Here is a 27,697-nt window from a genome sequence, read left to right as displayed (position 1 = left end):
ATTGGCTGGGCAGCCAAACACATGGCCAACTGCGCACGAGTTGGCACAAGTCAGTGAGGACAAAGGTGCCCCAAAGCAACCTGGGTTGGGCCTTTCAGAGAAAGAATGTCATACTGGTTGGTACCAGTGGAGGTTCAGGGCACCTGGGAGCAGCTAGATGCCCTCTGGGGTCTCCGTATTTCTGGCACAGAGAGAAAGAGAGTGCCAGAAAAATGTACAAGTGAGCAATTGCTGCCTAGGAGAAGGTCCCAGAGATGGTCCTGTGGAATCTCTGACACTTCACAGTCTGGGTATTTGTGGCAAAACGATGTCAGAATGGCTGAGGCTTTTGATGAGGAGGAATTATTTTTTCACTATGTATCACAATTTTTGTTCCCCAGTTATATGTGCCATTTCCTAATTGGTTCTATCATAACAACATGGAAAACGTTAATTAAACTGCAAAAACTTTCTGTTTGGGAGAGGAACATCCTGCAGCACATTTTGCTCTAGTTTTTCCATAAATATCTCATCATAGAGCAGTGTTTCTCAACCTTCCTTATGCCTCAACCCCTAGATACAGCTCCTCATGTTGTGGTGACCCCAATGATAAAACTCTTTTTCTTGCTACTTCATAACTGTAATTTTGCTACTGTTATGAATCGTTAAGTAAATATCTGATATGCAGGATGTATTTTCGTTCACTGGACCAAATTTGGCACAAATACCCAATATGCCCAAAATTGAACACTGGTGGGGTTGGGGTTGTCATTTGGGAGTTGTAGTTGCTGGGATTTATAGTTCACCTAAAATCAAAGAGCATTCTGAACTCCACCAGCAATGGAATTTAACTGAACTTGGCACACAGACCTCCCATAACCAACGGAAAATACTGGAAGGGGTTGGTGGGTATTGACCTTGAGTTTTGGAGTTGTAGTTCACCTACATCCAGACAGCACTGCTGACTCAAACAATGATGGATCTGGACCAAACTTGGCATGAATACCCAATATGCCCAAATGTGAACACTGGAAGAGTTTGGGGAAAATAGATCTTCACATTTAGGAGTTGTAGTTTCTGGGATTTATAGTTCACCTACAATCAAAGAGAATTCTGAACCCACCAATGATAGGGTCAGAACTTCCCACACAGAACCCCCATAACCAACAGAAAATACTGTGTTTTCTGATGGTCTTTGGCAACCCCCCTGACACCCCCAGGTTGAGAAACACTGTCATAGAATCTTAACCAGTTCAACCTAGAGTGTGGAAGCCACAAAAATGAAGTTTCTGGAGTAGAACAACTACTTTCAAAGTTAGTACTGCATAATTAAAAATTGAAATAACTCTTTCAAACTACAAGAAAGGACATTCCACCTGAACACGAGGAAGAACTTCCTGACTGTGAGAGCTGTTCAGCAGTGGAACTCTCTGCCCCGGAGTGTGGTAGAAGCTCCTTCTTTGGAGGCTTTTAAACAGAGACTGGATGGTCATCTATCGGGGATGCTTTGAATGCAATTTTCCTGCTTCTTGGCAGGGGGGTTGGACTGGATGGCCCACGAGGGCTCTTCCAACTATGATTCTATGTAACAGAGATTTTTTGATTTTTGTTACATAGTGTTATTAATTATTGTTGGTGGTATGTATATTTGTACTCCGCTTTTCTCTCCACAAAGGTGACTCAAAGTAGCCACAAAGGTGACTCAAAGAACACTCAAAGTATGAGGAGCAGACGCCACAGCTTGCTATTGCCTGAGCCGAGTGCTGCCAAACAGTGCTAGGGCCTTGCTCCAAAATCCCAGGATCCATGGAAGTGAAAGCGGTATTAAACTGCATTCATTCTAAAGTGTAGACATGCCCCAGACCCAGCCCATCCTGCATTCATTGCCAGTTCTTGCTAACACAATGTATTGTCGAAGGCTTTCATGGCCGGAATCACTGGGTTGTTGTAGGTTTTTTCGGGCTATATGGCCATGTTCTAAAGGCATTTTCTCCTGATGTTTCGCCTGCATCTTGCTAACACAATTTGCTTTTGTTTTTTCCCATTTCCTGGTGTGTTGCGCATGAATCGCACATAGAAGTGCCGCCCTCTTGTGGTCTTAGGGAAGCCTTGCACTTTCAGGGAAAGGGCATCGCACATAGAAGTGCCACCCTCTTGTGGTCTTAGGGAAGCCTTGCACTTGCAGGGAAAGGGCATCGCACATAGAAGTGCCACCCTCTTGTGGTCTTAGGGAAGCCTTGCACTTTCAGAGAAAGGGCATCGCACATAGAAGTGCCACCCTCTTGTGGTCTTAGGGAAGCCTTGCACTTGCAGGGAAAGGGCATCGCACATAGAAGTGCCACCCTCTTGTGGTCTTAGGGAAGCCTTGCACTTGCAGGGAAAGGGCATCGCACATAGAAGTGCCACCCTCTTGTGGTCTTAGAGAAGCCTTGCACTTTCAGGGAAAGGGCATCGCACATAGACGTGCCACCCTCTTGTGGTCTTAGGGAAGCCTTGCACTTTCAGAGAAAGGGCATTGCACATAGAAGTGCCACCCTCTTGTGGTCTTAGGGAAGCCTTGCACTTTCAGAGAAAGCGCATCGCACATAGAAGTGCCACCCTCCTGTGGTCTTAGGGAAGCCTTGCACTTGCAGGGAAAGGGCATCGCACATAGAAGTGCCACCCTCTTGTGGTCTTAGGGAAGCCTTGCACTTGCAGGGAAAGGGCATCGCACATAGAAGTGCCACCCTCTTGTGGTCTTAGGGAAGCCTTGCACTTGCAGGGAAAGGGCATCGCACATAGAAGTGCCACCCTCTTGTGGTCTTAGAGAAGCCTTGCACTTTCAGGGAAAGGGCATCGCACATAGACGTGCCACCCTCTTGTGGTCTTAGGGAAGCCTTGCACTTTCAGAGAAAGGGCATTGCACATAGAAGTGCCACCCTCTTGTGGTCTTAGGGAAGCCTTGCACTTTCAGAGAAAGCGCATCGCACATAGAAGTGCCACCCTCTTGTGGTCTTAGGGAAGCCTTGCACTTGCAGGGAAAGGGCATCGCACATAGACGTGCCACCCTCTTGTGGTCTTAGGGAAGCCTTGCACTTTCAGAGAAAGGGCATTGCACATAGAAGTGCCACCCTCTTTTGGTCTTAGGGAAGCCTTGCACTTGCAAGGAAAGGGCATCTCTGGGTCATGGGCATCTGCCAGGATCACAAAAGTCTTGGGTTTTCTTCTCAAGCTAGGGAGCTTCTCACCTGCTGAATCCCAAATAGAAAAGAGGGGAAGGAATCAGGCTCCAAAGGAAGAGAGTGATGGATGTAGAAAGGGGACTCTGAGTCGCGCATGGTCATAATGCGGGAAACAAGCACATTTGCCCTTCTTTGGAAAAGCCTCTCCGACAGCTGGGCTGATATGCGATGATTCAGATTTTCCCCAAGTGATGCAAAGCCTCACTCCTTCCCAACTTCCCCCTTGTCTTTATTGGCAAGGCAGGCACTGGATGAAATCAGAGCTTGGGGGAAATAGCTTTCACAAACTCCATATCTCAGAATCTTTCCAATCGCTCACTATGCTGGCTGGGTGGGATAATGGGAGTTGTAGTTAAAACAGATGGCTCTTTCCCAAGCTCCAAATGAAACCAGGACTTTTAGGGCAGCTTTACTTATCAGTGTGGACTCTGCTGCCATTCTCATCATCCTATCCAGCATGTTGTCTTGGATGATGGGATTTGTAGTCCAGTGCATCTGGAAGGGAGGTACCAGGTTGGAGGAGGCAGCTTTATAGCATCTCTATGAGAACTTGTGGGTTGTTAGGTGGTGGTCAAAATCAAGGAAGCACAGGTCCAGAAATCTTCTCATGGGGACATTGTTGTTGTTGTTGTTGTTGTTGTTGTTGTTGTTGTTGTTGTTGTTATGTTTAATAAATTCCAGGTTCTTGTGCCTTTTAGCAACTCTCCAGCACTCTTTTCCTCCAAACCCTGGATAAAAGAAAAACAGGTTGGATCTATGCTGCCAAATAATGTAATCCCAGAATGCAGATGGACTGCATCCTGCAACTGCATTATATAGCAGTGTAGATCCAGCCATAATTGATCCCCAAGTGGCCATTGAGAGATTCCAGGATCTCCTTCCAAGTAGCCTTTCCAAGCTCTGCTCTCCATTGACTATTTCCTTTTAACTCAGTGTTTCTCAACTTAGGGGGTTGTGAGGGTTGTGAGGGGGTTTCAGAGGGGTTACCAAAGACCATCAGAAAACATATATTTCTAATGGTCTTAGGAACATCTTTGGCAAAAAAAGGATGAAGATCTCTCCACCTGTCCTTTTGGGAAACAGGAGGTGAATCCTTCCACCAAAAGTCCTCCTCCTGCTGTGATTGGCTGGCCTTTCAGCTGACCTCTCAGCAGAGGGAAGGGACAGGGGAGAACAGGAGTGCTTGGCGCATGGCAGTGTGGTGCACATGTGCGGGTGAGCGAGAGCAGGCGAGGCTGGAGGGTGGCTCATACCAGTGAATCCCTTCAAGGCATGGAAGAAGAAAAAGAAGAAGAGGAGGAGGAGGAGGAAGAAGAGGAGGAAGTAGTAGTAGTACTAGTTTATTTTTCTACCCCGCCTCCATGTCCACTTGGGGCGGCTTACATGGGGCCCAAGCCCAAGGCAGAATAAAATTAAAAACAAAGCAAAAACAATTAAGACAGCATAAAATGGCGTATAAGCATAACAATAATAGCTAGCAACAACAATAATAGGCGACATAAAACAGCGTAAAAACATAACAATAATAGGGTTGTTGTAGGTTTTTCCGAGCTATATGGCCATGTTCTGGAGGCAATTTTTCTCCTGACATTTCGCCTGCATCGATGGCAAGCATCCTCAGAGGTAGTGAGGTCTGTTGGAAGTAGGAAAAATGGGTTTATATATCTGTGGAATGACCAGGGTAATGTTTCAGCTGATCACCTTGATTTGCATTCAATGGCCTGGAAGCGCCTGGGGGGAATCTCTTGTTGAGAGTGATTTTATGTGCCTGTTTGTTTCCCCTATGCTGTTTTGCTGTTGTAATTTTTGAGTTTTTTAATACTGGTAGCCAGATTTTGTTCATCTTCATGGTTTCCTCCTTTCTGTTGAAATTGTCCACATGCTTGTGGATTTCAATGGCTTCTCTGTGTAGTCTGACATGGTGGTTGTGAGAGTGGTCCAGCACTTCTGTGTCCTCAAATAATATGCTGTGTCCAGGTTGGTTCATCAGGTGCTCTGCTATGGCTGATTTCTCTGGTTGGAGTAGTTTGCAGTGCCTTTCATGTTCCTTGATGCGTGTCTGGGCGCTGCGTTTGGTGGTCCCTATGTAGACTTGTCCACAGCTGCATGGTACACGGTAGACTCCTGCAGAAGCAATAATAGCTAGCAACAACAATAACAATAACATGGGGGTTCTGTGTGGGAAGTTTGGCCTAGTTCTATCATTGGTGGGAATGTTCTTTGATTGTAGGTGAACTATAAATCCCAGCTAAAACTCCCAAATGTAAGGTCTATTTTCCCCAAACTCCACCAGTGTTCACATTTGGTCATATTGAGTATTTGTGTCGAATTTGGTCCAGATCTATCCTTGTTTGAGTCCACAGTGCTCTCTGGATGTTGGCGAACTCCAACTCCAAAACTCAAGGCCGATGCCCACCAAACTCTTCCAGTATTTTCTATTGGCCATTTGAGTTCTGTGTTCCAAGTCTGTCCCAATTCTATCATTGGTAGAGTTCAGAATGCTCTTTGATTGTAGGTGAACTATAAATCCGAGTATTGGGTATTTGTGCCAAATTTGGTCCAGTGAATGCATATTAGATATTATTTACATTACAAATTATAATAGTAGCAAAATTACAGTTATGAAGTAGCAATTAAAATAATTTTATGGTGGGGGGGGGTGTCACCACAACATGAGGAACTGTATTAAGGGGTTGCAGCATTAGGAAGGCTGAGAAACACTGTTTTAACTAAGAAGCAAACTAAGAAGCAAATCCCCCCATACATTTTATCTATATCTTGTCTAAAAGTTTAAGTGACATGGAAATTGTTCAAACAGAACTCTATGTGTCTCTTTCAGCAGCATGAACGCACCTCAGGGTGCACCTACACTGTGGAATTATTGCAGTTTGATACTCCTTTAACTGCAATGGCTCAATGCTATACAAGCCAGGAAGTTGTAGTTTGGGAGAGGGCAGATAAGGAGAAAGTAAAAATGCTGCTCCCAGGATCCTATTGTATTGAACTATGGGGGTCAAAGTGATGCCAAAACTGCATTCTTTCTCCAGTGTAGACACACCCCTTTTTGTATAGGGATGGAATGATGGCTCCGCAAAGGATGTCCCTCCAACTCTCCAGACCCCTCCAAGTTTTGCATTGACAGCTGACGTCCGTTGGTTTCCAAGCCAGAACCTTAAGTGGCTTCTGCATTAAAATTAAGGCATGTTCCCTAATGGATGCAGCCGGAGTTAATGGCTGGAGCCGAAGAGGGAGTGAATTATAGCAGGGCAAAAAGTCCTCAATTGGAGGGGATCCAAAGGCTCTCCTTCCAGCAGCCAAAGCACATCGAAATGAGCAAAAGCAATTACTGCAGTGCTTTGATGGAACAAGAATAGAAGAGATGGCAAAGAGAAAGAAAAGGCTAAATAAGGGGAGGGAATGAGACTCTGTAAAAGCAAGAAAGGCGAGGTTATAAGATTTTGAAGTGATCTTTGAGACAATGCAATGCCTTGGGAAAGGTTTATTTTCCTTACTCCAGAGCAAGGAGAAGGATCCAGAAAGGCCTTTGATACCGAGCACAGCTCAGACCCCTGCCTTTAAATTTATTTGACCTGCAGCATGGAGTTCCGCAGTTCCTGGGTGCAAAGATTGGGCCAAACAGATGAAATGTGCTCCAGCAGCAAAGCTCAATCAGGGACTCAACACAGCCCGATTCTCTCCCTTTTCACTTTCCTACCCAGCCCCAACTTTGTAACAAATCCCTAAATAAAGATTAATGAAATTGCAACTTTTAACTCTCTGGCTTGATACTTTGTGTCTTTCCTTGCCTAAACTATCTAAATGCATGAAAGTAACCTTTTCCAGGCCGCGGGAGACTGCAGGCCTTCCTGGCGTTCTGGGGAGGCCAAATCTGCGCTTCTCCAACCGCGGATACTGAATCCCCCCTTTCGGTCCCCAGTATCTGTGAGATGGCGGATCGCCTCCATTTTGATGGCATATTTTTCCTAGCTTGATTTTAACACTATCTGCTATCTCGCTTTTTGCATTTTGGGCTTCTACGCCCGGGAAATAACCTTTTGTTTTAAATAATATATTTTACAATAAACAGCTGATTGTCATAAAAGCCGGCTCCATTGCTGCTGCGCCGCTGCGCTTCGCCATTTCATCGCCTCTGCCGGACCCCTGCCCCTGAAGACTTGGTACGGCTATCCCATGAGGCTCATGGGGAAGAGCCTAGCCTGGAGGCCCCAGTCCTTGGAGGGAGTTATAGTTTCCCAAGGACCAAAAACCAACTCAATCTTGGCGATGCAGGAATCCACCTTTTGGCTCAGTAGAAATAATCAAACACCTATTTGTGACAAAATTTCTTTTTGGCTCCAATTAACTCCTTTTCATGTCCGGACTTTCCCAATATGAACTATGGACTCATGCCTAAATAAAATTAATATTTTAATCAATTTCTCTGGCGGGTGGTGGGAGGGAAGGGAGGCTTGATATGAATTTCCTCGGATCCCTATATTTCCCCATGTATTTTCCCTTTTGGCACCCAACCCCTCGCCCCTTCTTCGTGAGGGGGACCCATCAAGGAGGCGGCCAGCTGTTGGAAGGGCAATCAACGACCCCAAAAGAAACCCATATCATTGGAACTCCGACATGAACAATAAGACTTGGAATTCCTATTTGGTTTCAAAGTGGAGCCATCAGACTGGAATTTCCTTTTGCCAACTTTTTGGGTCATTTCACAATAGGAGCAAGACGACTCTCAGGAGGTCGCCTTCCCAATTTTGTTTACTTCATTCAAAACTAGACATTCCTCCCAAGCCTCTCCTTTGTGCCTTATCTGGTTGTAACAGGAAGGCCTGGATAAGGTGATCAAGGCTCATCACAAATACACTCAAGGACAATAAACTGGGCATCCGCAATAGACTGGATTTCTCGGGTTCCAATCCCCTGGGCATCAAAACCCATTAATCTCTTCACCAGCCCATTGTTTCTTCTTCATCCCGCCTCCCTTCTTCTGATTCGCCAGAGTGCTGAGACAGGGGGAGTCTTCCCATTGGCTCCCGCGCAGCGGAGGAGCTCCGTGATTGGCCCTGATGCAGGGCGGGCGGCCGCGCCTCCTCTCAGCTGGAATCGCGTCAGCCAATCATCTGCGAGCCGGGAGGAGGGCAAAGGGCGGGAATTTTGAACTTTCAAACCTGTACATTCCTATAAAAATGCCTCTGATCTCTGTACTGGTATGCTTTGTAGGCAAATGATTGCTACATCGCATCCTTTTCAGCTGAATCGCTAATAAAAACACCTCGGTGCCTTTTCTTCAACTTTGGTGAGCCTTATTCTGAATTTTTAATCTAAATAAAATTGCTGAAATCAGGCTTCTCTGGCTCGCCAAAGTAGCGAACCCTCCTTGGTGGGGTCTTAGGGTCCCTCCTCCTGGGGAAGACCCTCCTAAAGCTCCTATCGGCTTCACCTTTAACCCATAAACACTACTTACTATATATGCACCATCGAATTTATTTCTTTCTTTATCATATCAGGGTGAACCAAGGGTACAATAGTAATATATTTTAAAAACACAAAAGTTTAAAAACTTGGCATTTTTATTAAATGTCCTTTGACCAGTAGCTGGCCACTTGGAGTGCCTCTGGAGTTGCTATAAGAAGGCCCTCCATTGTGCATGTGGCAGGGCTCAGGCTGCATTGTAGTAAGTGGTCTATGGTTTGCTTTTCTCCACACTCACATGTCATGGACTCCACTTTGTGGCCCTATTTCTAAAAGGTTGGCTTTGCATCTCGTGGTGCTAGAGCACAGTCTGTTCAGCACCTTCCAAGTCACCCAGTCTTCCAGGAGGGAGTCATTCATTCGGTATCAGTCATGGCTTGAGATTCCGGGTTTTAGCCTGCCACTTTTGGACTCTCGCTTGCTGAGGTGTTCCTGGGAGTATCTCTAGAGATCTTAGTAAACTATTTCTTGATCTAATACATTGGCATGATGGCTGATATTTGAACAGGAGATGAGCTGGAGATGTCACTACCTTGGCTGCTACTTCCTGGCGGATGCAAGGTGGTGCAATACCAGCTAGACAGTATAATTTTTCCAGTAGTGTGGGGCATAGACATCCTGTGACAATGCGGCATGTCTCACTAAGAGCCACATCCACTGTTTTAATGTGGGGAGATGTGTTCCACAATGGGCATGCGTACTCAGTAGCAGAGTAGCAAAGCGCAAGGGCAGATGTCTTCACTGTGTCTGGTTGTGATCCCCAGGTTGTGCCAGTCAGCTTTCGTATGATATTGTTTCTAGCACCCACTTTTTACTTGATATTCAAGCAGTGCTTCTTGTAGGCCAGAGCAGGGTCCAGGATAATCTCAGGTATTTGGGTGTGCTGCAGTGCTCCAATGGGATTCCTTCCCTGGTGATCCTCAGCGCTCGAGATGCTTGGTTGTCCTTAAGATAAAAAGCACACGTCTGTGTTTTAAATGGATTAGGATTTTTTCCCTGTAATAGGGAAAAATAGTAAGAGCACCTAAAGTTTTGGAGAGCTTCTGTTCAAACATTTCAAAGCTCCCTGCTTGAGTGGTGATGGCATGGTCGTCAGCATAGATGAAACTCTCTGTCCCTTCTGGCAGTGGCTGGTCATTTGTGTAAATGCTAAACAATGATGGAGCAAGCACGCTCACCTGAAGCAGGCCGTTCTTCCCTTTTCGCCATCTGATTCTCTGGCCCCGGAATTCAACAAAAAAGCTATTTTGTAGCAGCTTTCCTATGAAGCGGGTGAGGTGGTAGTTCTTTGTGATATTCTAAGTTTTTCTCAGGACAAGGCAATGATTTACAGGGGTTATTGTTGTTGCTGTTGCTGTTGTTATTATTATTTGAAACATAACAAGATTAGTACACAGCAAACAAGATCACTATGCTGGTTGTTGTATTGGATCACACGTTGGACACTTCCCAAGTGCCTAGGACTATGTGATGTATCGGTGAACAATGCATGCAGATCCCAGTAAGGTGGCCTTCTGCATCTGTTAGATGGTAATTTTGTCAGCGCCGATTGTATTTAAGTGCAGGCCAAGATTTTTAGGCACTGCACCCGATCACCACTGGGACAATCTTGACTGGTTTGTGCCAGATGATGATGATGGTGATGATGATGATAATGATGATGATGATGATGATGATTATTATTATTATTATTATTGTATTGTCGAAGGCTTTCATGGCCGGAATCACTCAGTTCTTGTGGGTTTTTTTCGGGCTATATGGCCATGTTCTAGAGGCATTTCTCCTGACGTTTCGCCTGCATCTATGGCAAGCTTCCTCAGAGGGTGAGGTCTGCTGGAGCTGGGAAAAAAGGGGGTTTATAAACCCCCTTTTTTCCCAGCTCCAGCAGACCTCACCCTCTGAGGAAGCTTGCCATAGATGCAGGCGAAACGTCAGGAGAAATGCCTCTAGAACATGGCCATATAGCCTGAAAAAACCCACAAGAACTGAGAGATTATTATTATTATTATTATTATTATTATTATTATTATGGCACCCGATTGCCTCTTATCTTGGATGCGAAGCAGGGTCAGGCTTGGTTAGGACTTGGATGGGAGACCACCAAGCTCTATTTTGGAGGCAAAACCACCTCTGAGCGCTTCCTTGCCTAAGAAAACCCTAAAGAAAATCCATGGGAGTCTCTCCATAAGTCGACCAGTGACTTGAAGGTATAAACACGTGCAAAGTAATGAAGGTTTGAATCCCTGTACAGACATGGAAACCCATGCTGACTTTGAACAGCCTCAGAAGAAGGAAGAAGGACAATGGAGGCAACCCCCTCCAGAGAAATCCAGCCAATGAGAGATAGCATGTTGTAGGGGTTCACCTGGGTTCAAATCCTCCCTCTGCCATATAAACCAATGCATAGTCAATGGAACAAGTAACATTCTCTCAGTCTAAGAAGAAGGAAGCAGTGTATCTCCTCTGGAGAAGAAAACTCTGAACCAAAGTTCCCTTGAAGGCAGCAAAGAAAAATGTGCTGTGTTAGTGTGTCAGGATAAAAAGATAACAAAAAATCCTTTGAGATTGAGAAAAAGATATATTCCTCGCATCAGATGAAGACGTATGCTAGACATGTCTTTTGTCTTCTGTTAGTCCCAAGGGTGCTGCAAAGGAAGTAAAAAGGAGAGATTGAAGGCACATCAAACCAATACAAATGTGAATGTGTCTGTGTGTATACACACACATACCTAGCATTGGCAAGCAGTAGGAAGAAAAGAGGAAATTTAAGCAAAGAGCCCCCAAGAAAGAACGAAAGGATGTCAGATGTCAGATCTACACTGTGGGATTAATACAGTTTGGTGCCTCTTGAGCTTGAGAAAAGGAGATAAGCTTCCTTCTCCCTCCCTCTCCTCTATGAGGTCTGTGGAGGCCAGTTTGAAACAATAATAATAATAATTAATAATGATGATGATGATGATGATAACAACAACTTATTTCATCAATTGGAAAGAGGAGATAGATCACTGCTCCTTTGAAAAGGAACTGGAAAGCGCTTTGCAGAAAGATCTGAAAGCAAAGCAGGAATTGCTGGCTAGAAGAGAACCACAGAGAGGACTACTGATAGCAAATCGATGCTGTCTTAATGTCCTGGAAGCCTAAAAAGGCAATTCTGCTGATGGTCGAACAGGGCTTTGTGCTCAAAGGAGAGGAAGAAGGAAATGTTTGGGAGAAGAGACCACAAGAAACAAAAGAACAAGTGACTTGGAAACCAGAACTGAAGGGAGATGTTGACAAGCTGGAATGTGTCCAAAAGAGGGCAACTAAAATGATCAGGGTCTGGAGAACAAGCTCTATGAGGAGCGGCTTAAAGAACTGTTCATGTTTAGCTTTCAGAAGAGAAGGCTGAGAAGAGACATGATGAGGGCTATGTATAAATATGTGAGGGGAAGTCACAGGGGAAAGGGAGCAAGCTTGTTTTCTGCTGCCCTGGAGACTAGGATGCAATAGAACAATGGTTTAATAATAATTATAATTATAATTATAATTTATTTGTATCCCTCTACCATCTCCCCAAGGGACTCGGTGCGGCTTACATGAGGCCGAGCTGACAACACAGCAATAACAAAGCAAAAACAACAATAGTACAAGCAGTAAATAAAACTCATAACAGCAAATAAACAATAACCATTAACAATAGTACGGCAACATTTAAAAACTTATGGCTGGGCAAAATGTAATAACTAAAATTTTAAAATATGCTGGACATGGCAGGTAAAATATGATTAGGATGAATTTTCGGGAAGTGATGGGCGTGCAAAAACAATCCTAGATCATTAAGAAAGTGCATTTAAGGACAGATTGCTAGGAGTTTCTTATTCTGGGAAGGCACATTGGAATAACCACATTTTCAGAGTCCTCCTAAAGACTGCCAAAGTTGGGGCATGCCTAATGTCCTTAGGGAGTGAATTCCAGAGACGAGGGGCCACCACTGAGAAGGCCCTCTCCCTCGTCACCAGGAAAAAAGATTCCACCTGAACATTAGGAAAAACTTCCTAACTGTGAGAGAGGTGTTCAGCAGGGGAACTCTCAGCCTCAGAGTTATTAAGTTCTTTTTTGACTCCATTATATTATCCCAAAAGTTTTTTTTTCCTGATTGAAGCCAATCTTCCTGTCATTTTTGTATTTTTCCTTTATAGTCCAATATTCCAACCATGACACTTTTTGATCTACTGTATTCAATTCCTCCTGTCATTTCAAAATCATTTCTCCTCTTTCTCTATTTAGCAGGTCCTTATATTTTAGCCATTCGTGCCAGCCTGTACAGCGTCTTTGTCCAACTTCTATGTCCAAAGTTCCTTTTATACTTTTCCCACACATTCAAAACCGCCAAAGTTTTTTTCGTTTTTTCCCCCTTTATACCAAATATAGGTGTGCCAGCCTTCCCTCAGCTCTGATCCTTCCAACATTAATAGCTTCTTCTTCTCCAATTTTGCCCAGTCTTTAGCCCAGTCTTTAGGTCTAGTTTTTCAATCCATATTTCATCGAGTCTCAACCAATTCAACATAGTTTGTGGCAGCCACAAAAGCAAAGTTTCTGGAGTAGAACAACTACTTTCAAAGTAAGGACTGCACAACTAAACAGGAAATAGCACTTTCAAACCAGCACGTTTCCATATTTTTTAACATAGTGTAATCCAGAATACGTATTTCAAGTCTGCCTGTGCCACATTCCTCCCATCCTAAGATTCTGACTCTGGGGCGGGATCCAGATGTGGTCATCTGCAAAGCGGTCCCATCCAAATCAATGCAATGACTCACTCCCCATTGCTTTGAAGGGGTCCAGGCCTGGCTACAGCTGGATCCCGACCCATTTTCCAGAAAGGAATGACATCACTTACTTTGCAAACTTGTGTACAATAAGGTGAAGGGCTTGTGCAGAATGGACTGTGAATGGCATTTGTTGGGGAAGGAAAAGGGGAAAGAGCGCCTCTGTGTCCAAATTGGCTGCCTTCCTCTTCCTCCTCCTCCTCCCCCGCCTTTCTGTCTTGGGCTATTTTTAGAACCTCATTTTTAGCAACTTCTCCATATAAATAAACTGAAAGAGACAGCAAAGGAGAACCATTGGGACAGATTGCAAATTCTTCTCTTTTTATCTGGATTTGTGTTTTCTAGGACATTTGCGTAATCTCCTTCTTCACCCCAAAGAAGTTCCCAACTAACATTGTTGTTGTTGTTTTGTGCCTTCAAAGCGTTTCCAGCTCATTGGGATCCTAAGATGAACTGATCACTGTGTCTTCTTATTCTCTAGATCACCGTTTCTCAACCTGGGGGTCGGGACCCCTGGGGGGGGGGGTCGCAAGGGAATGTCAGAGGGGTCACCAAAGACCATCAGAAAACACAGTATTTTCTATTGATCATGGGGGTTCTGTGTGGGAAGTTTGGCCCAATTCTATCGTTGATGGGGTTCAGAATGCTCTGTGATTGTAAGTGAACTATAAATCCCAGCAACTACAACTCCCAAATGTCAAAGTCTATTTTCCCCAAACTCCACCAGTATTCAGATTTGGGCATACTGAGTATTCGTGCCAAGTTTGGTCCAGATCCATCATTGTTTGGGTCCACAATACTCTCTGGATGTAGGTGAGCTATAAATCCCAGCAACTATAACTCCCAAATGTCAAGGTCTATTTTCCCCCCAACTCCACCAGTGTTCACATTTGGGCATATTGAGTATCCGTGCCAAGTTTGTTCCAAATCCATCACTGTTTAGGTCTACAATACTCTCTGGATGTAAGTGAACTATAAATCCCAGCAATTACAACACCCAAATGTCAAGGTCTATCCCCCCCCCCCCCAACTCCACCAGTGTTCACATTTGGGCATATTGAGTATCCGTGCCATGTTTGGTCCAGATCTATCATTGTTCGAGTCCACAGTGCTCTCTGGATGTAGGTGAACTACAACTCCAAAACTGAAGGTCAAAGGCCACTAAACTCCTCCAGTATTTTCTTTTGATCATGGGAGTTCTGTGTGCCATGTCTGATTCATTTCCATCGTTGGTGGAGTTCAGAATATTTTAAAAGTGTCTTGTGGGGCAACTACACTGGACACCACTTGGGTCAATGCTACCATGCAGGCGTGCCCTTGGTAAAGCTAAAGCTCTCAGTTTTCAAGAGGTGTCAAAGTCCATTCATTCGACCGTGTGGATTCACCACCATCTCTTACCGAACTACAGCTCCTGGCATCCCATAACATGGAGCCATAGCAGCTAAGGTGATGCCACACTATTTATTTATCGTGTCATCCGCAACCAGAATATTGTATTACATTTCTAACAGAACAAAACAAACAAACAGATAAAAAAACAACACAAATTTTGCAAACTTGGTAGCTGATTAAATGTCCTTTGACCAGTATCTGGCCACTTGGAGTGCCTCTGGTGTTGCCGCAAGAAGGTCCTCCATCGTGCATGTGGCAGGGCTCAGGTTGCATTGCAGCAGGTGGTCAGTGGTTTGCTCTTCTCCACACTCGCATGTCGTGGATTCCACTTTATAGCCCCATTTCTTAAGATTGGCTCTGCATCTAATGGTGCCAGAGCACAGTCTGTTCAGCGCCTTCCAAGTCGCCCAGTCTTTTGTGTGCCCAGGGGGGAGTCTCTCATCTGGTATCACCCACGGATTGAGGTGCTGGGTTTGAGCCTGCCACTTTTGAACTCTCGCTTGCTGAGGTGTTCCAGCGAGTGTCTCTGTAGATCTAAGAAAACTATTTCTTGATTTAAGTCGTTGACATGCTGGCTGATACCCAAACAAGGGATGAGCTGGAGATGTCTCTGCCACACTACCTCAATACAACAATGGAAGTGCACCTGTAGTCCAGGGTTTGCCTACAACCCAAGGTTTGCCTTGGTGGTCTCTCATCCAAGGACTAGCCAGGCCAGCCCTCCTTAGCATTCCCAGATAGGAAGGAATCTGGTGCCTTCAGTTGAACCAAGTTGCAAAGCCCATCTTTTAGCAGCTGGCGGCCTGTTTTTTTTTTTTTTTTTTTGCTCTTCTTCCTCGAAGTGGAGCAGCTGTTGGAACGAGGATCCGGTTACCCCTTTGGCTTCGCTCCCTTTTTGGGTTTTGGGTGTCGGGTCAGAAGTGCAGCTGGCTTGGGAAGTGAGCAGAACTTGTTAAAAGGAATAAGGAAGGTCAGCCTGCCTCCCTCTGTGTGCCAGGGCCTTTTTATTTTGTGCGGCTTTATTATGTTTTGATTTGTTTAAAGGGGGGAAAAGGCGCAATCTGGCTCTATTTGGGGAGAGGTGCTTTGACTCAATGGCGAAGGAATGCTGTTAACGTGAGCAACGGTCGCTCGCCTGTGGATATAAATACCCGGCTCAATCTCACAGTGAAAAGTGCCAGCGAAGGGGGTCAGCTGGGTGGCCGGAGAGAGCCTTCTATGGCTTGGAAAGGAACAAAATGTAGGTGGCAGAACACTCCTTGGCAAACCCTTTCTGATTTATCCGAGAAAAATCCCAGCAGAGGGTGGGCAAGAGAGTGGTCTGCAGCCATGACTTGGCCACAGAAACTGAAGTCACACTGTTTGTGGACAGATAGCTAAGCAACAGTGATGCGCAAGGGTTGAGTAGCACATGATAATGCCCCAGGCATGCTTCCTCTCCAGCATCAATACAGCCTCTTGTACCCAAGCCAAAGCTGGGTGGGTATGAAGTCTAGAAAACATAGTACAAGACATAGTACAGAGTCCAATAGCCAATGGTTGGAGGGTAGAGAGTTGTAGTTTTACTAGGGGCCCTTCCACACAGCCCTATATCCCAGAATATGAAGGCAAAAAAATCCAAATTATCTGTGTGTGGACTTAGATAACCCAGTTCAAATCAGATAGGTAAAGGTTTTCCCCTGACATTAAGTCCAGCGCTCCATGAAGTCATGCTGGCCACATGACCGTGGAGGTGTCTACGGACAACGCTGGATCTTTGGCTTAGAAAAAGAGATGAGCACCAACCCCCAAAGTTGGACACAACTGGACTTAATGTCAGGGGAAAACCTTTACCTTTATTGAAGTCCAGTCGTGTCCGACTCTGGGGATTGGTGCTCATCTCCATTTCTAAGTTTAAGAGCCAGCATTGTCCGTAGACACCTCCAAGGTCATGTGGCTGGCATGACTGTATGGAGCACCGTTACCTTTCCACTTATTGATCTACTCACATTTGCATCTTTTTGAACTACTAGGTTGGCAGAAGCTGGGGCTAACAGTGGGAGCTCATGCTGCTCTTTGGAATGGAACTGCGACCTTTCGGTAAGCAAGTTCAGCAGATCAGCAGTTTAATCCACTGCATCATCGGGGGCTCAAAGCAGATATTATGGGATTTTCTGCCTTGATATTCTGGCTGTGTAGAAGGGCACAAAGACTTTCACTTCTCAGAGCCTGAACTCATTCATCATATTCCTTTGGATTCTGCTTCAGGAATCATTTGACTTTCCCATGTAAAGAAGATTTTGTGTTAAGATACTTGTATTTTGAATCATTGTGTAGTATACTTGGAAATTTAATAATATTATAATTTAATAATATTATAATGTAATACAATATAATACTAGTAATAATAATAATAATACAATATTATAATTATATATTTATATTACATGTAATATTACTAATAATATTACAATATAATGGTATAGTGCAATATAGTAATATATAATACTGATATTGTACTATGCTAATCTATATATATATAAATGCTCTGTGTATAATGAGTACCTTAAAAACAAAAGAACCAATGAACGAAATCACACCAAATTTGTCAACAAAACATCTCACAACACAAGGAGTGACCATCACTCAAAAAATTATGATTTTGTCATTTGGGAGTTGTAGTTGCTGGAATTTATAGTTCACCTACAATCAAAGAGCATTCTGAACTCCATCAACAATGGAATTGAACCAAATTTGGCACACAGAACTCCCATGACCAACAGAAAATACTGGAAGGGTTTGGTGGGCATTGACCCTGAGTTTGGGAGTTGTAGTTCACCTACATCCAGAGAGCACTGTGGACTCAAACAATGATGGATCTGGACCAAACTTGTCAGAAATACTCCATATGCCCAAATATTAACACAGATGGAGTTTGGGGAAAATAGACCTTGACATTTGGGAGTTGTAGTAACTGGGATTTATAGTTCACCTACATTCAAAGAGCATTCTGAACCCCACAAACAAGAGAATTGGGCCAAACTTCCCACACAGAACCCCCATGACCAACAGAAAATACTTAAGGCCATCCAGTCCAAGTCCCTTCACCAGGGCAAGAAAACGTCATCAAAGCCCTCCTGACAAAGAGCCATTCAGCCATAGATATAGTTAGATAGATATGATTCACGCACAGAGATATAGTATCATAGATTTGAAAGGGACCCCTAAAGAAAGACAATTATATGTTGCATGTTCCAGAGGAGGCAAATCAGACACTCCCCACATCAACACTGACAAAGAAACAGCAAGAAATAATGTTTACCCACAAGCATCAAGACTTTACATAGATTAGAAACCAACAGTTTCTCGTTCGTTTATTTTCCAGATCAACAGACTGGGCCACATCAACGTGTGGCAGGGGACAGCTAGTAATATAATATATTGTATGAAAATATGTCTTGTAAGCCGCTTTGAATCCCCTTCAGGGTGAGAAGGGCGGCATATAAATGCTGTAAATAAAACTTTGGCAAGTTTTGTTTGGATATTGAATGCTCTATGACTATAGCATATACATGGTTATATTATCTTATGGTTATATTATTGGATTATATTATCGTTTCTAGTGGACTCTTGCCCATCTACACTCCACCATTAAAGCAGTTTGGCACCACTGGAACTGCCACAGCTCAGTGCTATGGTATCCTGGGATATGTGGTTGGACAAGGGTGTTGATGAGGACTAGTTATAACACTATGTAACAAAGTTTTTGTTCCTGGTTTATAAAAGCCATTTCCTTATTGGTTCTATCATAAAAAGGTGTAAAAGGTTTATGAAACTGCAAAATGTTTGTTTTTGCGGGAAGGATATCCTGCAACACATTTTGCTATCATTTTTCAATTGATATCTCATCGAGTCTCAACCAATTCAACATAGTTTGTGGCAGCCACAAAAAACAAAGTTTCTGGAGTAGAACAACTACTTTCAAAGTAAGTGCAGCACAATTAAACAGGAAACAACACTTCAAAAAGCAGTTACATGGTGTAATTTCTTTTACATAGCAGTCAGCGCTCTTTAGTTTTCAGCCAATTTGGGTCCCAAGGTCTTTACTGAACCACAACTCCCATCACTTTTGATTATGAGGATAATAGGCATTGCAACCTAAAGCACTTGTGGCTCTGAGGTTGGGGAAAGGTTAAAGGGCATTTTGAAGTCAGGCTTCATTGTTGGAAATAGCAACCTTCCAAGCCTTCACTATTTGTTTGTTAATGTACAATATATATTTGCTAACCTGTATATTTGACTAGTGTGGGAAGGGGTATAGACATGTGATTGTACTGAGCATATTCAGACTCAAGATTAAAATTTGTTATCAGTCCAACATTTGTTAGAGTCACCAAAATGAAGTTCAACAGTGACAAATGCAAGATACTCCACTTTGGCAGGAAAAATGAAATGCAAAGATACAGAATGGGGGACGCCTGGCTCGAGAGTAGTACGTGTGAAAAAGATCGTGGAGTCCTCGTAGACCATAAGTTAAACATGAGCCAACAATGTGATGTGGTGGCAAAAAAAGCCAATGGGATTTTGGCCTGCATCAATAGGAGCATAGTGTCTAGATCTAAGGAAGTAATGCTACCCCTCTATTCTGCTTTGGTTAGACCACACCTGGAATATTGTGTCCAATTCTGGGCACCACAATTGAAGAGAGATATTGACAAGCTGGAATGTGTCCAGAGGAGGGCGACTAAAATGATCAAGGGTCTGGAGAACAAGCCCTATGAGGAGTGGCTTAAGGAGCAGGGCATGTTTAGCCTGAAGAAGAGAAGGCTGAGAGGAGATATGATAGCCATGTATAAATATGTGAGAGGAAGCCACAGGGAGGAGGGAGCAAGCTTGTTTTCTGTTTCCTTGGAGACTAGGACGCGGAACAATGGCTTCAAACTACAAGAAAGGAGATTCCGTCTGAACACGAGGAAGAACTTTCTGACTGTGAGAGCCGTTCAGCAGTGGAACTTTCTGCCCCGGAGTGTGGTGGAGGCTCCTTCTTTGGAAGCTTTTAAACAGAGGCTGGATGGCCATCTGTCAGGGGTGATTTGAATGCAACATTCCTGCTTCTTGGCAGGGGGTTGGATTGGATGGCCCATGAGGTCTCTTCGAACTCTTTGATTCTATGATTCTATGATAAGTTGCAAATGTCTTGAAGGCACACAGCAATAAAAATGCATTCCAAATAGCTTCCAAGGGCAGCCCCAGGAAGGCCTTATTGGAGTAGTCCAGCAACGTGCCTCCAAGGCACACCTGGCTCCTCAAGGATTTTTTTTTGTTTTGTACTTCAATGCTAGCAGTTCGTTTTAGACCTCAGTGGAGGTGGATGCAGTATATTTTTGGACTTCAATGGAATCAGATGTCATTTAGACTTATGCAGAAACAGTTTACTATATGTTTGCTTTGAGAAGCAGTGAGTACAGTTATACCAGGCATGGGAAAACTTGGGCCCTCCCGGTGTTTTGGACTTCAACTCCCACAATTCCTAACACCTGGAGGGCCCAAGTTTGCCCATACCTGAGTTATACAGTTTGGACTTTCAAAAGATGTATACTTCAATACTTTGGACTATGGACTATTGATTAAGAATGATGCCCTGTGTTCGCAACACAGAGAAACTACATCTTACTTATAACTGAACTTTGATAAGAAATGTGCCTGTGTGGTGAATTAATATAAGATGTTTGTGAGTAAACAAGATATGTTACTTTTTAAAGAAGACTTTGTTTTTGTCTTTGAGTGCATATTTTTAAACTCAAAGGTTTCAAGGGAGAGTATGTTTTGAGCAACTACAATTTCAACTTCAACTTCGAAAAAGCATTTTCAAAACTCTGCTATCCAAATATATGTTTTTTGTGTGCAGTGGCATGTCTTTGTCCTTAGCAGTTCAAAGACATGGTTTATCAGTTTAACAGCTGAGTTACCAGTGTGCCATTACATTAATGCTTGTGAACATCACTTTTTCAAAGGGTAGACTTCTAACAAGGTCATGCCTTTTTCTTGAATAGTGGTTTTCAAAAGGTGGTCTCCAGATGTTCATGGAGATTCACATTTGCCAAAAGGATATGACACCGTTTTTCTTTTCAAAGGGATTATGAATGCCATTTTCCCCCAAAATTCATCTCCACAAGCCTTTCATCTTAGTTTAGACCCTACTATCCAGAGGAGCCCCTGGTGGCGCAGTGGGTTAAACCGCTGAGTTGTTGAACTTGCTTACCGAAATGTCGCAGGTTCGAATCCGGGGAGCAGCGCGAGCTCCCACTGTTAGCCCCAGCTTCTGCCAACCTAGCTATTCAAAAACATGCAAATGTGAGTACATCAATAAGTACCGCGCAGGCAGGAAGGTAACTGTGCTCCATGCAGTCATGCTGGCCACATGACCTTGGAGGTGTTTATGGACAACGTCGGCTCTTCGGCTTAGAAGTGAAGATGAGCACCAACCCCCAGAGTTGGATACGACTGGACTTAATGTCAGGGGAAAACCTTTACCTTATCCAGACTAAAGAGAACAAATATTCCAGATGTTCCTGTATCCCAAATCCCATCAGTCCTAATCATTATGTCTAATGATGAGGAATATGGGAGTTGTCGTCCGACATCTGAAAGAGGGCCGCATAAGAGGACATGGCATGCTGGATTTGGCGTGTTGCCCTTGAGTTTGATACAAGTGCGATAGGATTTTTATAACCTTTCATCTTAAAAGAAATTAATTTGTATTCCAAAGTAAGAAAAATAGAAAAAAATACAAACACAATGCGAAAAGCAGATTTCCATAATATTTAACCCTAATTAATGCTATAGTTCAGTGGTTCTCAACCTGGGGTCCCCAGATGTTTTTGGCCTACAACTCCCAGAAGTCCCATCCAGTTTACCAGCTGTTAGTATTTCTGGGAGTTGAAGGCCAAAAACATCTGGGGACCCCAGGTTGAGAACCACTGCTATAGTTGGAGCTTCCGGTGGCACAGTGGGTTAAACCCTTGTGCCAGCAGGACTGAAGACCAACAAGTTGGAGGTTTGGATCCGGGGAGAGTGCGGATGAGCTCCCCCTGTCAGCTCCAGCTCCCCATGCAGGGACATGAGAGAAGCCTCCCATAAGGATGGTAAAGCATCAAAACATCTGGGTGTCCCCTGGGCAACGTCCTTGCAGACGGCCAATTCTCTCACACCAGAAGTGACTTGCAGTTTCTCAAGTCACTCCTGACACACACACAAAAAATGCTACAGTCTGGATATGTTTCTCTTGCCCTGAGCAAAGCTCTTAACAAAATCGAGAAGAAAGAGAGAAAGAGCAGGGGAGTGGCAGTGCAGTTCAGACCAGACTGGGAAGGATTTGCAAAGAAAAGAGATCCAAAAGGGAGATAGAAAGATAGGCTGGCACTTGGCCATAAAGGGAGGGCTGCCACCCGCCCAGTCCCGCCTTCCTCACTCTCCTCCTTCTTCTCCTCTTTCATTCCCTCCATCCACAGACCCTTCAGGCCAGCACTGACTGCAGCTGATCCAGAGCCTTGTGCCAGGAAGTGCCTTCTTTTGCAGAGAAGCCCCTACTAAAGCCCTGGTCCAAGGAGAGAGAGGGAGGTAAGCCTGGCCTGGCTCACTTCCAGAGAAGGAAAAAAGGGCCACTTAGCCCTTTTCTGCCACTCTTCTCATACAACTTGTGGAGGAAAGCATGGTGCTAAGTCATAGCCACAGGAATCAGGTTGGATTTCCTATGGGGAGGGTCTTGCTCATTGATGGGATTGTGACAAAGATCCCCTTCATTACAGAGTAGTAGAAAATTCCCAAAGCTCAACTTATTTGGAGGAGGAAAAGGCATGTTTTTCTTTTGAATGGGTGGTAGTGGTGGGTTGCATCTATATGGGGGAATTAATGCAGTTCTACACCACTTCAGTGGCTCAAGACTATGAGGTCATCCAGACGACTGTGGAGTGAATCTATCTATTGAAGAGCCGTATGTTTGAAGGGCTTTGATTGTGCTTTTCCTGCATGAAGGCAGAAGGGGGTTAGACTAGATGGCCCCATGTGGTTTCTTCCAAGTCTAGGATTCTATGGATCTATCTATCTATCTATCTATCTATCTATCTATCTAGCTATCTAGCTATCTATCTACTTATTCTTCACTGGCGGTCTTTAAACAACTGGATGGCCACCTGTCAGCGTGCTTTGATTGTGCTTTTCCTACATGAAGGCAGAAGGGGGTTGGACTAGATGGCCCATAGGGTCTCTTCCAACTCTATGATTCTATGGATCTATCTATCTATCTATCTATCTATAACCTACTCTGGTGGGTTATAGGGCCACCTGTCAGGGTGCTTTGATTGTGCTTCTCCTACCTGGCAGAAGGGGGTTGGACTAGATGACCCCATGCTGCTTCTTTCAACTCTATGATTCTACAAATGCCCCTTGGCTCCCCTTGAACTGCCCCAGCTCAAGGCAATGGCATCCTGGGAGTTCTAGTTTGACAAGGTCAGTAGCTTCCTCTGCTCAATAATGCTGGCGCCTCGCCAGCTCCCAGGATTCCACAGCATTAAGCCACCGTACTTAAAGTGGTGTCAGAAAAAGCACAGATGATACAGAGCCAGGCTTGGGAGTTGTAGTTTGGTGAGACGGCAGCACTCATCGGCAGAGATGGCAACGGTCTTGTGAAACTACAGCTCCCACAACGTCATTGCATGCAGTTATGGCTATTAAAGGGTTGTTCAGCTGTTGCGATAGTAATACATTATTATTGTTATCGTTGTGGTTGCTGTTTGCACTCACTCTGTTCCTTTATAGAAGGGATGCATTGACACGATGGAATGAACGCAACTTGACGCCACTTTCCCGTGGCTCCGTGCTACAGAGTCTGAAATCCGTAGTTTGGCAAGGCACCAGCATTTTTGGCAGAGAAGGCTGAAAACTACAACTGCCATGACTCCATAGCAATGAGCCATGGCAGTTCAAGTGGGGTCAACAGCATCCATTCTACAGCTAAAGCAGCGGGGTGCCATATTTAAGCACTATGGTTCCTTCCTGGGGGATCCTGGGATCTGTAGTGTGGGGACGGACTTGGGTTTCTCTGCCACAGAGTCCTGTGTGATTCTTCTGAACTACAGGTCCCAAGCTACTATGGGAAGAGAGGGTTCTGGTGTAAAATCTTTTTTGTTTTGCCTGAACAGACTGGGAAGGACTTCCTTTCTTCTCCTTCCTATTACTTTTTCGCTCTGAGACACAGTTGTAGTAGTTACAGCCGGCTGAAAACAAGGGAGGAACATTTGGGATGAGAAAGAAACCAGGACATTTTAACAGCAGTTAGAAAAGTGGGATGGCAGAGGACCAGTATGCCAAATCTGAGATCGTTGGAGGATATGTTTTCTCTCCAAATTACAAATCACAGGATATGAAATCGGGATTGCGATACAGTGTAAATGCACCCGAAAAGCGGCATGCCACTGGTAACGATGCCAGTCCAGGGCAGCAAAGGACAATGTTCAAGCGTGCGTCCAGAAACTCGATGTGGCTCCATCCCAACCCCATTCTGACATTTGCTTTTTGAAGCCATCCTTCAAAGCAGGGAATGGGTGAAGCAACCACTTCATGTCAGGCCTGCCATCCTTTTGGAACCCAGCAAAGGGCAGGCATCTGCAACAGCTGGGCCCAACACACCCTGTTTTTCCCCCTTCGGGGATGGTGCTACAATGCTCTTTGGGAGAAACCGGATCCCTCTGGCATTTCCCTCTTTATATATGTCTTTTTTTCCCAGCTGGGATATTTTGAATCCCATCCTTGCCTGACACAGGGCTGCAGAATAGTTGAGGCCATTGTGTTCTGTTGCCTCCAGGGCTGCTCTTACCATTTTCCAGTGTCTAAAAAAGTAAGATGCAATAGTTTCTGCAGTTTTATTATGATTATATGTGCCTTTCTGATTCTGGCCACCCTATTGGCAAGATTAGTTTTTGTTTCATTTGTCCTCGCTTTCCCTTGGAAGGCTGAGAGAGTGAGGTCAGTCATGGGATGAGCAGTATTCGAACCCAAGATTCCCTTCAGACAGGGCAAAGGCACCAGGAGGTTGCAGTCTTCCTTGTTGGTTTTGTTTGTTTAAATAACTGACATTTCTTTCATCCAGGGGTGTCTTCTTCCAATACTGACCACTTGCTACTCTCAGATGAATGTTGTCTCAATTCCAAGGCAGAATGGAACAATATCAAATCACAGACTTGGAAGAGACCCTAAATACCTACCTACCTTCCTTCCTTCCTTCCTTCCGTCCGTCCGTCCTTCCTTCCTTCCTTCCATCCATCCATCCATCCATCCATCCATCCATCCTCCATCCGGGGACTTGTAGTGCCCTAGTCATCCAGTTCAACCCATTGCCGTATCTTCCCTCCCTCCCTTCTGGGAACTTATAGTGCTATAATCCAGTTCGAACCTTTGCCAAACCTTCCTTCCTTCCTTCCTTCCTTCCTTCCTTCCTTCCTTCCTTCCTTCCTTCCTTGGGACTTGTAGTGCTATAGTCATCCAGTTCATCCCATTGCCAAATGTTCTTTCCTTCCTTCCTTCCATCGGCAAAAAAAGCCAATGGGATTTTGGCCAGCATCAATAGAAGCATAGTGTCTAGATCTAGGGAAGTAATGCTACCCCTCTATTCTGCTTTGGTTAGACCACACCTGGAATATTGTGTCCAATTCTGGGCGTTGGACACATGAACGTTGGACTAGTTGAAGCTTCCGGGCAGTCTTCAGAGGCAACCCCATGTAGAGTGCATTGCAGTAGTCTATTCAGATGTAACAAGAGCGTGGACTACCATGGCCAAGTCAGGCTGCCCAAGGTACGGGCGCAGCTGGCGCAGAAGTTCAGACCTGGTTCAGCGATGAGTCCAGGTTCAGCGATGAGTCCAGGATCACTCCCAAGCTTAAGAGAGATATTGACAAGCTGGAATGTGTCCAGAGGAGAGCGACTAAAATGATAAAAGGTCTGGAGAACAAGCCCTATGAGGAGCGGCTTAAGGAGCTGGGCATGTTTAGCCTGAAGAAGAGAAGGCTGAGAGGAGATATGATAGCCATGTATAAATATGTGAGAGGAAGCCACAGGGAGGAGGGAGCAAGCTTGTTTTCTGCTTCCCTGGAGACTAGGATGCGGAACAATGGCTTCAATCTACAAGAGAGGAGATTCCATCTGAACATGAGGAAGAACTTCCTGACTGTGAGAGCCGTTCAGCAGTGGAACTCTCTGCCCCGGAGTGTGGTGGAGGCTCCTTCTTTGGAAGCTTTTAAACAGAGGCTGGATGGCCATCTGTCAGGGGTGATTTGAATGCAATACTCCTGCTTCTTGGCAGGGGGTTGGACTGGATGGCCCATGAGGTCTCTTCCAATTCTTTGATTCTATGATTCTGGGGATTTGTGGTGCTATAGTCATCCAGTTCAACCCATTGCCATATGTTTTCTCCCCTTTCTTTCCTTTCCTTTCCCTTTCCCTTTCCTTCCTTCTTTCTTTCTTTCTTTCTTTCTTTCTTTCTTTCTTTCTTTCTTTCTTGGGACTTCTGGTGCTATAGTCTTCCATTGCCAAATGTTCCTTCTTTCCTTCTGGGGATTTGTAGTGCTATAGTCATCCAGTTCAACTCGTTGACATATGTTTCCTCCTCTCTCTGTCTCTCTCTCTCTTTCTTTCTTTCTTTCTTTCTTGGGACTTCTAGTGCTATAGTCATCCAGTTCAACCCATTGCCATATGTCCCCCCCCCTCTCTCTCTCTCACTCTTTCTTCCTTCCTTTCTTGGGACTTTTAGTGCTATAGTCACCCAGTTCAACTCATTGCCATATGTTCCGTCTTCTTCTGACCTCTTCTTCCTTCGTCCTTTCCTTCCTTCCTTCCTTCCTTCCTTCCTTCCTTCCTTCCTTCCTTCCTTCCTTCCTTCCTTGGAGTTGAAGTGCTATAGTGAAGGAACTAGATAAAATCCTCTAGTATATATATATATCATTAAATATCAAAGAATGACTCACCTAAGCCATAGTGTTTCCACTTTTCTGTTTGGACATAAAAGCTGTACAGTTAAAAAAGACAAGAGTTAAAAACTCAATGGATGTGATCTGTGTCATGGATTGAACCTTAAACCGCAGCCTGGGAGACCAAGGTTAGATTCCCTCCTTGACCATGGAACCCCAGTTGGTGACTCTGGGCAAATTCCACTTTGGACGTACCATGAACGGATGTACCACCGGGAAAAAATTGTTTGCAATGTGATAGGAGAAGGAGGAAGAGACTGCACTACAAGTGGATCGATTCAGTCAGGAAAGACATGGCTGCCCTGAGTTTGCAAGACCTGAGTTGTCCAGATGGAGGTCTCTCTCATTCAAATGAAAACTAAGTGCTGTAATGCGCCAGTGATCATAATAGTGGGTTTTGGGGTCTGAGCGTTGGATATAGGATTCTGGGAGACCGGGGTTTGAACCTCGCAGGTCATACTCTCTCAGCTTTAGAGGAAAGCAATAGCATACCTCCTTTGAACCCATCTTCTCAAGTCAACCGAGGAGAGGGACGCCATAAGTTGGGGCCAATGTGAAGAAGCAAGACAACAAAGCAAATCAATGAAATTGTACTCTAAGTAGCTGCCTGCACTATAACTCTAGACATCAAACCATCAGGTGACCTCAGCACACTATGCTTCAGGTTTGGATAGTTCTAGTGCAGATCCAGGATATCCTAAGGATGAATGGAACCAGCCCAAGTGCAACAAAATACAAGGAGCCACAATTTTAGTGTGGAAGGACTCACAGACTTGTAACTTTTGGGGCAGGTGGACAATGGAGCAGGACAGCTTTG

The 27,697-nt window shown here is 44.5% G+C and overlaps 1 protein-coding gene across 1 annotated transcript in view; it reads left to right on the top strand.

The window, feature by feature from the left end:
- Window positions 1-22,352: 22,352 nt before the first annotated feature.
- Window positions 22,353-27,697, top strand: part of SYNC (syncoilin, intermediate filament protein) — a 28,270-nt gene continuing 22,925 nt past the window's right edge. Inside the window, exon 1 of the mRNA XM_060784114.2 lies at window positions 22,353-22,480. The gene's annotated coding sequence lies outside the window, so the exon portion shown is untranslated. The remainder of the gene's footprint in view (window positions 22,481-27,697) is intronic.

Source organism: Anolis sagrei, chromosome X, assembly GCF_037176765.1.
Source record: "Anolis sagrei isolate rAnoSag1 chromosome X, rAnoSag1.mat, whole genome shotgun sequence".
Taxonomy (NCBI): domain Eukaryota; kingdom Metazoa; phylum Chordata; class Lepidosauria; order Squamata; family Dactyloidae; genus Anolis; species Anolis sagrei.
Note: the sequence above shows the minus strand (reverse complement) of the source record. Positions and strands in the feature narration are given on the sequence as shown.